The sequence below is a fragment of the Mus caroli genome, unplaced genomic scaffold, assembly GCF_978045245.1.
Source record: "Mus caroli unplaced genomic scaffold, Mus_caroli_1 scaffold_10, whole genome shotgun sequence".
NCBI classification, from domain to species: Eukaryota; Metazoa; Chordata; class Mammalia; order Rodentia; family Muridae; genus Mus; species Mus caroli.
In genome coordinates this window covers 124,832,684-124,847,488 of record NW_028227265.1, presented here as the reverse complement: position 1 = coordinate 124,847,488, position 14,805 = coordinate 124,832,684, and positions in this window count along the sequence as shown.

Here is a 14,805-nt window from a genome sequence, read left to right as displayed (position 1 = left end):
TCTTATGTACTGTGTAGAAGCATCGCCTGTCAATAAACACCTGATGGCCTATTAGCAGAGGCAGGAAAAAGAAGTTGGGACATCTGATAGAGATTGGAACTCTTTTTTTTTTTTTTTTTAAATTTATTTATTGTATGCTTTAAGTACACTGTAGCTGTCTTCAGACACTCCAGAAGAGGGTGGTGCCAGATCTCATTACGGATGGTTGTGAGCCACCATGTGGTTGCTGGGATTTGAACTCAGGACCTTCGGAAGAGCAGTCAGTGCTCTTAACCGCTGAGCCATCTCTCCAGCCCCGAGATTGGAACTCTTAAGTGTTAGATGTAGGTGGGCGATCCCACCTGGGCTTGGAGGAAATAGATACATGAACTGAGTACCCATGTGACACACAGACTAGAATAAACAGGTTATATAAGTTGTAAGATAATTAGGGAATGAGTCAAAGCTTATGGCCTGGGTGGGCATTTATTCTGGGAACAAAGAGGCTGGCTAGAATAATTCATGGTTACAAATGGTGCCTAACGTGGTGGAAGACAGTGTTTTAGCCAAGGAGTGGGAAACTCCAGAGGCTGTGCAGAAGACAGCTCTAAAAACAAACAGGCAATCCTTCTTTGTAGAAAAGCTGGCTCTTCTGGAGCCTCAGTTCAATTCCTAGTCACAGCTCTACTAACTAGAGGCCCATGAGCTAACTCAGCTGGCAGCCTGCAGTCTCTCAGCCTGGAGCTTTAGAGTACTTCCCAGGCAGGGCAGAGGTACTGAACTGTCTGGGCTCCTGGAAAACCACTGACTACCTGTGGGAGAAGCCTGCAGTGGGCTTGGACATCCTCCCTAAGGCCTGGAGTGGGTGGAATTCAAAGGGCCAACTGCTGCACCAGGCCATAAAATCAGCAAGGACTGCCTACTAGACCAATTCAAGAGGGCAGAGCTAGCCACCATAGACTGTGCCTGCCTGAGGAACCAGTAAATACACAGAAGGACAAAAGGAACATTTCCCAGCACTGTGGCATGACTGAGGAGGCCCAGACTTCTGAATAGAAAAGCTAGCTCATCTTCTTGAGCCTTGACTCAGTTTCTAGGCACAGCTTTATAACTAGAGGCCCCTGAGCTAACTCAGCTGGTGGTCTCTCAGGCCATTATGTATAAGTTTGAAAACAGTAAAGTAGATATAAATATTTAGTTGAAAATAATCAAATAAGATATTTCAAGAGAGAGATAAATAATATTAAAAAGGTTTCCCCAGACAAAAGATTTTAGAGAAAATTCAATACACAAAAAGACATTAGGTTTAGAAAGCAATGAGAGAAAGAAATATCCTAGAAAATAAAGTCTCTAAAGAAATGAAAGAAAGTGAAAAAGTGTTAATAATAAAGAGAGAGATAGAAAAGTAAAATAAGGTTTCCAAAGGATGGAGAGATTTAAAAGGAAATATTTTCCATATTAAAAATGGAAAACAGTAGGAAAAGGCACTTTGGCTCCATGTAGTTTTGTTTTGACTGTCCACATAAAAATAATGGTATGTTCAACTTTATATGTCCTTTTAAAGAGATATCAGAATAAAGCAGACTTAGAAAAGGAAAAGACTAAAATATCAAATGCTAGATTGTAGGCCATAGAACAGAGATTAGAGGATTTGTTAAATAAGAATAAAATATCTTCAAAAGAATCCATTCTTGAACCTACAACCATGGCAGAAAAGATAGTTTCAGATGAGGAAAATCCACAAAGACCAGAGGAATTAAAATGGCAGCCTATAGAGATGCAATATTCTGAGTTAAGAATCCAGATTCTACCCAATGGTGCTACCTTAGAGCAATGTCATACAATAGACTGTATGTTTTATTTTGTAGACTTTGCAGAATTAAGATATATCAATGAGCAAACTGCTTTAAGTTTTGAAAAGACTGATTTTGAGATTGCTCATTTACTAGAGCTGATGACAGTCTTGGAAATGTCTTTGATGATTAAAGCTGACAATACTCCAGCACATGTATCCAATAAGATGCAACAATTTTGTAGACATTATGGTATAAAACATGTTACTGGCATAATGTTGAATCCTACCAGACAAGCAAGCAATTATAGAGAAATCTAAGAGGACTTCAAAGGAAATACTCAGAGTAGAAAGGGGCTAAGGAATCTCCCAGACATGGAGTAAGTGATGCTTTACTTACTTTTAACCTTTTAAGTGCCGTAAGAGACCGATAGTGCAGATGCAGTAATAGCCTCAGAAGGAAAGGCAGGAACTGTGTTGCATGGGAGAGTTTTTGTATTTACTTCCACAGGAGATGAAAACCAGGATTATTTCAAGATTAATAAAAATCAGATTTGACATTCCAAGTCTTAAACTCTTTCCTTGTCCTGGCAACTACTTAGAGCTGTCAATGGCAGTGCCTCCAGGCCCCGTCTCCAATTGGACATTATAACTCCTCAGTTACAACTCTGTCATCTGGATAACAGACCTGCCTGGTAGGAATAGGATGTTCTAAAGAGATGTTTATATCTCTCCTTTGGCTACCATCTAGTGAAACAGATATTGTCCATAAGTTTATGGATGGCATAAATCCTATAAAATTAGGATTTCCCCTGGATCTCATTCTGGGAAAAGATAGATTCATCCAGATTTTAACTTCTCTGCTGAGTAAACATTTACCTTGTTATCTGACTACTCGGCAGGAGAAAAAGCTGAGATCAGGGAAGCATTTATGGATGTGTAAAAATTATATAGCTTGGTTGCATTACTTAATTGTGTATGTCTCTTGAATTTTATGTAAACCATTTAAGACCCCAAGGATAGATTAGTTACCTCATATCTTTATCTATGTTTCAAATTAGTCACACTGAATAAATATCTTTTCAACTTTCATTTATAATTTGCTTTTTTGTTTTCTATTGTTTTCTTTTGACTTTTAAAGAATAGCCTCACTAAGAATCTCTGTGTGGCCTGGTACTAAGTGTATAGACTACATTGTGCATGAGATCTGCCCACTTTTCCTTCAGATGCCTGCATTCTAAGTCGGCATGTCACAATTCAGTTCTTTTAATTGGTTTATTGAGGCTGTGTGGCTGAGCCTGGCTACTTAGGGTAACTAGGATAGAGGCTCTGGTCCTAACTACAGTAACAGAAGAAGGCTCCCATCAAGTACACACCTTCTATCTTAAAATCCACTGTCTTCCAGCTATAGGCAATATATTTTGTTTTAGTCATTGAGTCTGTTATGACCCATCTAAGAACTAGGGCAGAGTTTTCCCTTACTCTACAGATGCCAAAGCCCAGGCTTGCAGAGATAAGTGGATTTTCAACCTACTTGAGTGTAATTGCTCATCTTACTCATCCCATTATCTTTTTTTTTGTTGTTGTTGCTTTTTTTTTCTTTTTCTTTCTTTCTTTTTTTTTTTTTTTTTTTTTTTCCGAGACAGGGTTTCTCTGTATAGCACTGGCTGTCCTGGAACTCACTTTGTAGACCAGGCTGGCCTCAAACTCAGAAATCTGCCTGCCTCTGTCTTCCAAGTGCTGGGATTAAAGGCAAGCGCCACCACCACCTGGCTCATCCCATTATCTTGATGACTCTCTAAATGAACTTGAAGCCGTCTAATCCAGATATGATGGCACAGGCCTGTAATCATGGTGCTTAAAAAGTGGAGGCAAGAGTTTCAAGATTTCAAAGTCATTTAAGGTAAGTGTGGTCAATGGAGTGTGGTGGGAGGCCCATGAAACAAAAGGAGACTGTTATTGGCTCAGGCCAATGTCCATTATCATCCTTGCAGCTCCAGATCTTCAGGGCCATGGCACTAGCAAGTGTTAGCTAAGGTAATTACCACCCCAACTTTTCTATTTTTTGCTGTCCATGGCAGCCCAAGTCACTTTGAGGTCACTTCTGTTGTTTATTAAATGATGGAGTTCTCTTGTGAGTAGGAGAATTAGCCTTAGTCGGGGATGGGCTCCCTAATTGCATAGCCAATCCCAAATATTCAGCCTTGAAACCATACACACACAACCAACAGAAATGGACTCAAAAGGTTTTATTGCTATATTTGTGCATACTTACTCATATATAAAGAAGAAATTGGAAAGGAAGAATTTAGGAAGAGAAAAGACAAGCAAGTGGTAAATGATGTAATACATTTTAATATTTATGTTAAATAGAAAGCATACAGACAGCATAGCAGTTAAGAGAACTGGATGTGGTTACAAAGGACAGTTTCTATTCTCAGAAACCACCTGGTGGTTAACCTTCTGTAACTCTAGTCCGGAGGGATCTGATGCCCCCTCCTGCCCACTGCCAGTATTGCAAACACACATGTAGACAAAAACCCATAGACATAAAATAAAAATGAATCTTAAACTAAATTCTCTACGGTGATGCTATAACCCTGATACAGACAACAGTCAGGACTATTTAAAACGAACTCCTTTCAGTCTTGCATAGAAGCGCCTATGACCTTCCTCTGCGCCTGCCTTCTCAGAGGCAAAGGCATCCTCCTTACTCACACGTTAGAATACTTCATCTATCGTTCATCTAAGATGTGCAATCACAGTACTGTGAGATCACTTTGCCTTGGTGTTTTCTGTCCTTGTGTTCTCTGTCCTTTGTATGTGTGAGAATTTTGGCAGTGACACATCTTTTATATCTCTCTTTTAATCATATATTGTGATCTAGAATTCATTTTCTCTATAAATCTCCATCTGTCCAAGTGATTAGACATGCAGACTTTTGTCTCAATTTAAATTGTCCAAGGTATAGCCTTGGGCCTGAGTCTAAAAGAGACTTAAGGATGACAGTATATGTGAAGTTCAAAATCTGTTCTAGGCTCCCTTTTCTTTGAGCATTAGCCAGAGCTGAGTGCATGCTATCATTAAAAAGTTTTTTTTTTTTATTTTTTTTTTTATTTTTATTTATTTTTTTTTTTGGTTTTTCGAGACAGGGTTTCTCTGTGTAGCCCTGGCTGTCCGGGCACTCACTTTGTAGACCAGGCTGGCCTCGAACTCAGAAATCCGCCTGCCTCTGCCTCCCGAGTGCTGGGATTAAAGGCGTGCGCCACCACGCCCGGCAAGTTTTTTTTTTAATTAATCTCTTATGTGGAGTAATTTCTCGCTGAGAAGGGATATTAATTCTAGAATAGCTATTTCTCCAGACTTTTAGAAAAATATTAATAAGACAAGCTCTCTTATGTTGTTGACCTAGTTGACATTGACACCAGTCTTGCTCCCCAGGGTAGTCACCTTGATGTCTTCTTTGTTTAACTATATAATAATTAGTAAATGTTAATTTATTACTCTCTGACTTTTATTGGGACTTAAAGTGAAGAGTGGTTCTGCATGAATTTAATTCTATGACCAACTTAGAAGCCTAGTTTCAGAACAAAAAGGGATGGAGAATAAATAATTACTAAACTCTTGATGTAAAGAGCAATACCACCACTCAATTTTTAAATTACCCATATAACCATATAGTCATATACCCATGAGTCATATAGCAACTGTCCATTGCAGTAACATGAAAGGAATTTACATGTGGAGCATACCTCTGCCTTCAGAGCAGAACACAAGGACTAGCTTATTGTATACATCACAGAGACAAAAGAGGTAGACAAACAGCTACTGGAACCACCATCATGAAGAAGGTCCTGATTGTAGCATTTTGTAGTTTCCTGGAATATATTTATTGATGAATGAAGGCAGACCAGATTGGTGGGTGTATAATTGGGGAAGGTTACCAAATGAATATTGAATTTTCAAACAGGGGACTGTTCTTTGGAGATATGTCTAATCAAGTTGTCATATGTCAGCTTAGAGGGTTGAAACACATGCCATTGGCTGTAGCTGTGTATGTCAGGTTACAGATTTCAGGAGCTAACACTGCATATATGAGCAAGGTCAAACAGTATCTTATTAATTCCATTCCTTCTACCAGGGAAGTGCCTGTTCTTTTTAAGGTCAGTATATATATATATATATATATATATATATATATATATATATATATATATATATATTTCAATTATATTTATCTTAAAAAAATCATTTGTTGCTGGGCAGTGGTGGCATATGCCTTTAATCTCAGCACTTGGGAGACAGAGGCAGGTGAATTTCTGAGTTCAAAGTTAGCCTGGTCTAAAGAGTGAGTTCCAGGACAGCCAGGGCTCTGCAGAGAAACCCTATCTCAGAAAAACAAAACAAAACAAAACAAAACAAAACAAAACCAAACCTAACCTCCACCAAAAACTAAACCAAACCAAAATAATTTGTTGCTATTACATTTTAAATTCTATCTTTTATGCATCACTGCTCTAATGTCTCATTTGCTTTTTATTTTCAATGTTTCCCAATTATTAAGAATTTTATTCCTTTTTCTCAAATGAGTTCACATTTGTTTCTGTTTAGAGTATCTGTTTAGATACTCCTGTATCTCAGTCTCATGCTATTTGATTAAGACTTGCTTTGAACACCTAACCATGTCTGTGCTGCCCAGTGCTGAGAAGACAGTCCTACAACTCCTTCTAGTCTGTACCTTGCCTGGTCAATGAAGATGAAAAACATACCAATTAATGAGTGTCTTCCAAACTCTCTGGCTTTTATTGGGACTTACAAATGAAGAATGGTCCTTCATGGATTTAATTCTATGACCAACTTAGAAACTTAGTTACAGAACAGAAGGGGTGGAGAAGTAGGGTGAAATAATTTCTGCTTTGACAGTAGTTGACATTAGGAAGGAGTGGTGAGGAAATCAATTGTAGATTATCAATAAATATCCTGACTCACCATTGCTTGGGTCCACAGAACATGCACTCAATTATTGTGAAACCAAATTACTGTAATTACACTAGTTCAACTAAAATAGGAGATTTTGAGTAAAATGGTGTGGTCCTGCCTAACATGACTTATAGTAAAGTATTAAGATGCTCAGCCCAAGAGAAATATACAGTGTGCTCTGAGTCATACACAGTGTGCTGTTTTACAAACACTTAGTCTCTGGAGCACATGGCCATGCAGCCTGGTTCAACTTTCTTTTCCAGTAATTTATTTATTCACTTTATATCATGATAAGTGCCCCATCTCCTCCAAGTACCTTCCAAGTAGGACATCTGCTACATATGTGTAGGGTGCTAGGTTCAGTCTCTTTGGTTGGTGGTTCAGTTTCTGAGAGCTCCCAAGAGGCCAGGTGACTTGACCCTGCTGGTGTAACTGTGGAGTTTTTAGCCACTCCGGATCCCTCCGTCCTTCTCCAAACTCTTCAATAAGACTTCCAAGCTTCATCTAATGTTTGGCTGTGAGTCTCTTCAATTGCTTCAGTCAGCTGCTGGGTAGAGGTTCTGAGAAGACAGTCATTCAAGGCTCCTGTCTCCAAGCATATCATAGTATCATTAATAGTGTCAGGGATTTCAACTTGCCCATGTGATGAGTCTGAAGTTAGGTCTGTTATTGTTTGGCCATTCCCTCAGTGTCTGTTCCATCTTTTCCCTGTTTTCCTGGTAGACAGGACAAACTTTTTTTTTTTAATATTTTTTATTACATATTTTCCTCAATTACATTTCCAATGCTATCCCAAAAGTCCCCCATACCCCCCCCCCCACTTCCCTACCCACCCATTCCCATTCTTTTGGCCCTGGCATTCCCCTATATTGGGGCATATAAAGTTTGCAAGTCCAATGGGCCTCTCTTTCCATTGATGGCCGACTAGGTCATCTTTCGATTGCAGCTAGAGACAAGAGCTCCGGGGTTCTGGTTAGTACATCATGTTGTTCCAACAATAGGGTTGCAGATCCCTTTAGCTCCTTGGGTATTTTCTCTAGCTTCTCCATTGGGAGCCCTGTGATACATCCAATAGCTGACTGTGAACATCCACTCCTGTGTTTGCTAGGCCCCGGCATCGTCTCGCAAGAGACAGCTATATTTGGGTCCTTTCAGCAAAATCTTGCTAGTGTATGCAATGGTGTCAGCGTTTAGAAGCTGCTTATGGGATGGATCCCTGGATACGGCAGTCTCTAAATGGTCCATCCTTTCATCACAGCTACGAACTTTGTCTCTGTAACTCCTTCCCTGGGTGTTTTGTTCCCAATTCTAAGAAGGTGCAGTGTCCACACTTTGGTCTTCATTCTTCTTGAGTTTCATGCGTTTAGCAAATTGTATCTTATATCTTGGGTATCCTAAGTTTTGGGCTAATATCCACTTATCAGTGAATACATATTGTGTGAGTTCTTTTGTGATTGTGTTACTTCACTCAAGATGATGCCCTCCAGGTCCATCCATTTGGCTAGGAATTTCATAAATTCATTCTTTTTAATAGCTGAGTAGTACTCCATTGTGTAAATGTACCATAATTTCTGTATCCATTCCTCTGTTGAGGGACATCTGGGTTCTTTCCAGCTTCTGGCTATTATAAATAGGGCTGCTATGAACATAGTGGAGCATGTGTCCTTTTTACCGGTTGGGACATCTTCTGGATATATGCCCAGGAGAGGTATTGCTGGATCCTCCGGTAGTACTATGTCCAATTTTCTGAGGAACCGCCAGACTGATTTCCAGAGTGGTTGTACAAGCTTGCAATCCCACCAACAATGGAGGAGTGTTCCTCTTTCTCCACATCCTCGCCAGCATCTGCTGTCACCTGAATTTTTGATCTTAGCCATTCTGACTGGTGTGAGGTGGAATCTCAGGGTTGTTTTGATTTGCATTTCCCTGATGATTAAGGATGTTGAACATTTTTTCAGGTGCTTCTCTGCCATTTGGTATTCCTCAGGTGAGAATTCTTTGTTCAGTTCTGAGCCCCATTTTTAATGGGGTTATTTGACTTTCTGGAGTCCACCTTCTTGAGTTCTTTATATATATTGGATATTAGTCCCTTATCTGATTTAGGATAGGTGAAGATCCTTTCCCAATCTGTTGGTGTTTTTTTTTTTTGTCTTATTGATGGTGTCTTTAGCCTTGCAGAAGCTTTGTAGTTTCATGAGGTCCCACTTGTCAATTCTCGATCTTACAGCACAAGCCATTACTGTTCTATTCAAGAATTTTTCCCCTGTGCCCATATCTCTGAGGCTTTTCCCCACTTTCTCCTCTATAAGTTTCAGTGTCTCTGGTTTTATGTGAAGTTCCTTGATCCACTTAGACTTGACCTTAGTACAAGGAGATAGGAATGGATCGATTCTCATTCTTCTACATGTTAACAACCAGTTGTGCCAGCACCATTTGTTGAAAATGCTGTCTTTCTTCCACTGGATGTTTTTAGCTCCCTTGTCGAAGATCAAGTGACCGTAGGTGTGTGGGTTCATTTCTGGGTCTTCAATTCTATTCCATTGGTCTATTTGTCTGTCACTATACCAGTACCATGCAGTTTTTATCACAATTGCTCTGTAGTAGAGCTTTAGGTCCGGCATGGTGATTTCACCAGAGGTTCTTTTATCCTTGAGAAGAGTTTTTGCTATCCTAGGTTTTTTGTTATTCCAGATGAATTTGCAGATTGTACTTTCTAATTCGTTGAAGAATTGATTTGGAATTTTGATGGGGATTGCATTGAATCTGTAGATTGCTTTTGGCAAGATAGCCATTTTTACAATGTTGATCCTGCCAATCCATGAGCATGGGAGATCTTTCCATCTTCTGAGATCTTCTATAATTTCTTTCTTCAGAGACTTGAAGTTTTTATTATACAGATCTTTCACTTCCTTAGTTAGAGTCACGCCAAGATATTTAATATTATTTGTGACTATTTAGAAGGGTGTTGTTTCCCTAATTTCTTTCTCAGCCTGTTTATTCTTTGTGTAGAGAAAGGCCATTGATTTGTTTGAGTTAATTTTATATCCAGCTACTTCACCGAAGCTGTTTATCAGGCTTAGGAGTTCTCTGGTGGAATTTTTAGGGTCACTTATATATACTATCATATCATCTGCAAAGAGTGATATTTTGACTTCATCATTTCCAATTTGTATCCCTTTGATCTCCTTTTGTTGTCGAATTGCTCTGGCTAGGACTTCAAGTACAATGTTGAATAGGTATGGAGAAAGTGGACAGCCTTGTCTAGTCCCTGATTTTAGAGGGATTGCTTCAAGCTTCTGACCATTTACTTTGATGTTGGCTACTGGTTTTCTGTAGATTGCTTTTATCATGTTTAGGTATGGGCCTTGAATTCCTGATCTTTCCAAGACTTTTATCATGAATGGGTGTTGGATCTTGTCAAATGCTTTTTCCGCATCTAACGAGATGACCATGTGGTTTTTGTCTTTGAGTTTGTTTATATACTGGATTACGTTGATGGATTTCCGTATATTGAACCATCCCTGCATCCCTGGGATGAAACCCACTTGGTCAGGATGGATGATTGTTTTGATGTGTTCTTGGATTCGGTTAGCAAGAACTTTATTGAGGATTTTTCCATCAATATTCATAAGGGATATTGGTCTGAAGTTTTCTATCTTTGTTGGGTCCTTTTGTGGTTTAGGTATCAGAGTAATTGTGGCTTCATAGAATGAGTTGGGTAGAGTACCTTCTGTTTCTATTTTGTGGAATAGTTTGTGAAGAACTGGGATTAGATTTTCTTTGAAGGTCTGATAGAACTCTGCACTAAACCCATCTGGTCCTGGGCTTTTTTTAGTTGGGAGACTATTAATGACTGCTTCTATTTCTTTGGGGGATATAGGGCTGTTTAGATCATTAACCTGATCTTGATTCAACTTTGGTACCTGGTATCTGTCTAGGAACTTCTCCATTTCATCCAGGTTTCCAGTTTTGTTGAGCATAGCCTTTGGTAGAAGAATCTGATGGTGTTTTGGATGTCTTCAGGATCTGTTGTTATGTCTCCTTTTTCATTTCTGATTTTGTTAATTAGGATGCTTTCCCTGTGCCCTCTAGTGAGTCTGGCTAAGGGTTTATCTATCTTGTTGATTTTCTCAAAGAACCAGCTCCTTGATTGGTTGATTCTTTGAATAGTTTTTCTTGTTTCCACTTGGTTGATTTCGCCCCTGAGTTTGATTATTTCCTGCCATCTACTCCTCTTGGGTGAATTTGCTTCCTTTTGTTCTAGTGCTTTTAGGTATGTTGTCAAGCTGCTAATGTGTGCTCTCTCTAGTTTCCTTTTGGAGGCACTCAGAGCTATGAGTTTTCCTCTTAGAAATGCTTTCATTGCGTCCCATAAGTTTGGGTATGTTGTGGCTTCATTTTCATTGAACTCTAAAAAGTCCTTAATTTCTTTCTTTATTCCTTCCTTGACCAAGGTATCATTGAGAAGAGTCTTGTTCAGTTTCCACGTGAAGGTTGGCTTTCTATTATTTATTTTGTATTGAAGATCAGCCTTAGTCCATGGTGATCTGATAGGATGCATGGGACAATTTCAATATTTTTGTATCTGTTGAGGCCTGTTTTGTGACCAATTATGTGGTCAATTTTGGAGAAGGTACCATGAGGTGCTGAGAAGAAGGTATATCCTTTTGTTTTAGGATAGAATGTTCTGTAGATATCTGCCAGATCCATTTGATTCATAATTTCTCTTAGTTTCACTGTGTCCCTGTTTAGTTTCTGTTTCCATGATCTGTCCATTGGTGAAAGTGGTGTGTTGAAGTCTCCCACTATATATTGTATGAGGTGCAATGTGTGCTTTGAGATTTACGAAAGTTTCTTTAATGAATGTGGCTGCCTTTGTATTTGGAGCATAGATATTCAGGATTGATAGTTCCTCCTGGAGGATTTTACCTTTGATGAGTATGAAGTGTCCCTCCCTGTCTTTTTTAATGACTTTGGGTTGGAAGTCAATCTTATCAGATATTAGAATGGCTACTCCAGCTTGTTTCTTCATGCCATTTGCTTGGAAAATTGTTTTCCAGCCTTTCATTCTGAGGTAGTGTCTATCCTTTTCTCTGAGATGAGTTTCTTGTAAGCAGCAAAATGTTGGGTCTTGTTTGTGTAGCCAGTTTGTTAGTCTATGTCTTTTTATCGGGGAGTTGAGTCCATTGATATTAAGAGATATTAAGGAAAAGTAATTGTTGTTTCCTGTTATTTTTGTTGTTAAAGTTGGCATTCTGTTCTTGTGGCTGTCTTCTTTTAGGTTTGTTGAGGGATTACCTTCTTGTTGTTTCTAGGGCGTGGTTCCCGTCCTTGTATTGGTTTTTTTCTGTTATTATCCTTTGAAGGGCTGGATTCGTGGAGAGATAATGTGTGAATTTGGTTTTGTCGTGGAATACTTTGGTTTCTCCATCTATGTTAATTGAGAGTTTGGCTGGGTATAGTAGCCTGGGCTGGAATTTGTGTTCTTTTAGTGTCTGTATAACATCCGTCCAGGATCTTCTGGCTTTCATAGTCTCTGGTGAAAAATCTGGTGTAATTCTGATAGGCTTGCCTTTATATGTTACTTGGCCTTTTTCTCTTACTGCTTTTAGTATTCTATCTTTATTTAGAGCATTTGTTGTTCTGATTATTATGTGTCGGGAGGTATTTCTTTTCTGGTCCAGTCTATTTGGAGTTCTGTAGGCTTCTTGTATGTTCATGGGCATCTCTTTCTTTAGATTTGGGAAGTTTTCTTCTATAATTTTGTTGAAGATGTTTGCTGGTCCTTTGAGTTGAAAATCTTCATTCTCATCCACTCCTATTATCCGTAGGTTTGGTCTTCTCATTGTGTCCTGTATTTCTTGGATGTTTTGAGTTAGGATCTTTTTGCATTTTACATTTTCCTTGATTGTTGTGCCGATGTTCTCTATGGAATCTTCTGCACCTGAGATTCTCTCTTCCATCTCTTGTATTCTGTTGCTGATGCTGGTATCTATGGTTCCAGATTTCTTTCCTAGGGTTTCTATCTCCAGTGTTGCCTCATTTTGGGTTTTCTTTATTGTGTCTACTTCCCTTTTTAGGTCTAGTATGGTTTTGTTCATTTCCATCATCTGTTTGGATGTGTTTTCCTGTTTTTCATTAAGGACTTCTACCTGTTTGATTAGGTTATCTTGTTTTTCTTTAAGGATTTGTAACTCTTTAGCAGTGTTCTCCTGCAATTCTTTAAGGGATTTTTGTGCTTCCTCTTTACTGTCTTCTACCTGTTTACCAGTGTTCCTTTGTATTTCTTTAAGTGTGTTATTAAAGTCCTTCTTCAAGTCCTCTACCATCATCAGGAGATATGCTTTTATATCCGTGTCTAGCTTTTCCGGTGTGTTGGGGTGCCCTGCACTGAGCGAAGTGGGAGTGCTGGGTTCTGATGATGGTGAGTGGTCTTGGATTCTGTTAGTAAGATTATTACGTTTACCTTTCGCCATCTGGTAATCTCTGGGGTTAGTTGTTGTCGTTGTGACTGTTTAAAGATTGGAACAGAAGCTGTGTTCCACTCACCAGCAGTCTCAAAATCCTGTGGCGGGGGTCGTGGGTAGCTGGCAGTACCCCGGTGCTGGTCCAGCCTGAAGAGGCCTGTGGTCCTACTCAGGCCGGTTTTCTGCTTCCCTAACTAATGCAGTCTCAGGTCCCGCGCGCAATTGGATTGGAGCAGAAGCTGTGTTCCACTCACCAGAAGTCTTAAGATCCTGTGGCTTGTGTTGTGGGTAGCTGGCGAGTGTCAGCCGACCCTGCGCCCTAGCTACCCTGGTGCTTTTCTGACTGGAAGAAGCTTGTGGCCCTATGTAGGCCGAATTTCTCCCTCCCCAACCAGATCAGTCTCAGGTCCCGCGTGATTGGACTGGAGCAGAAGCTGTGTTCCACTCACCAGCAGTCTCAAAATCCTGTGGCGGGGGTCGTGGGTAGCTGGCGGGTGTCAGCCGACCCTGCGCTCCAGCTACCCCTGTGCTGATCCCAGGGCAAACTTTTTGTTTAAAGTTATGTGGATGGTTTGGTGTCCTTATCTCTCCACTATGTCTTAGAAGAGGAAAAAGAGTTCTGGGGGACTGGAAGAATTTCTCAAAACTACTAATTTTCCAGACTAGGGCACTGCCTGTCTCTAGGGTAGAAGGGCAGTGGTGGGAATGCTTGTGGCTGTTTGAGTAATTTGACCACTGATCACCCCATAGGGGAGGTATTTTTGTCCTGAGGCTAATCTAGGTTTGGGTTAGGGTGATCCTAATTAATGATGAAATCTAGGAAGACCTAGAAATCAGAAGCACCAGTGAAGGGCAGCCTGTGTGTTCTTTCCAGGATTTTCCTCTGGTGAAACCGTAGGAAGATGCGAGGAAGAACACAAAACATACCATGGTGAGTTGTGGGGGCCACTGTCCCCAGACCAGGAAGTGCAGATTGACTGAGGTAGCAGAGTCTGGTCTGCTGGGACTGAGGTGGACTGTGAGCCAGGTTATAATTCTCTTGGTACATGTGGTGACCTGGGCAGAGGCCAATGTTATCCAATGGGAAGGCAGTTTGAAAGACTGAAGGTCTGGTTTCTAGTAGTTCTGAACATTGCATGTCACATTCAGTTTTGTGTGATAACTTTATGAATAGTTGAGAAAATGGTAAAAAAGAAAGGAAGGTAGGAAGGAAGGAAGGGAAGACAAAAGAAAATGTGGTGATAAGGTTCATCCTTCAGCAATATTTGATTAGAATGACATAATTGAGTGATACTCAATTCTAGAGTACAAAAAAAAAGTTTCTGAACTGCAGAGGTTTTGGGTTGCTTTTTTTCCCTTCTTTCTTTAAGTTTTGCATGGTGGTATGCAGGTGGATAGAGCAGATTACAAATCGGGGGCGGGTCCTGGCACGAGAGATGCGCGCTGAGGGCTGCAGTGACTGAGGAGGAGACTGAGCAGGCTCTGGCAACACAGGCACTTCCAGTTACTATGGCAATGATGGCAGGGGCAACAACTACCTTTTCTATGAGCAACCATACCCAGGAAAGAGTAACTGTGGCCAAGCTC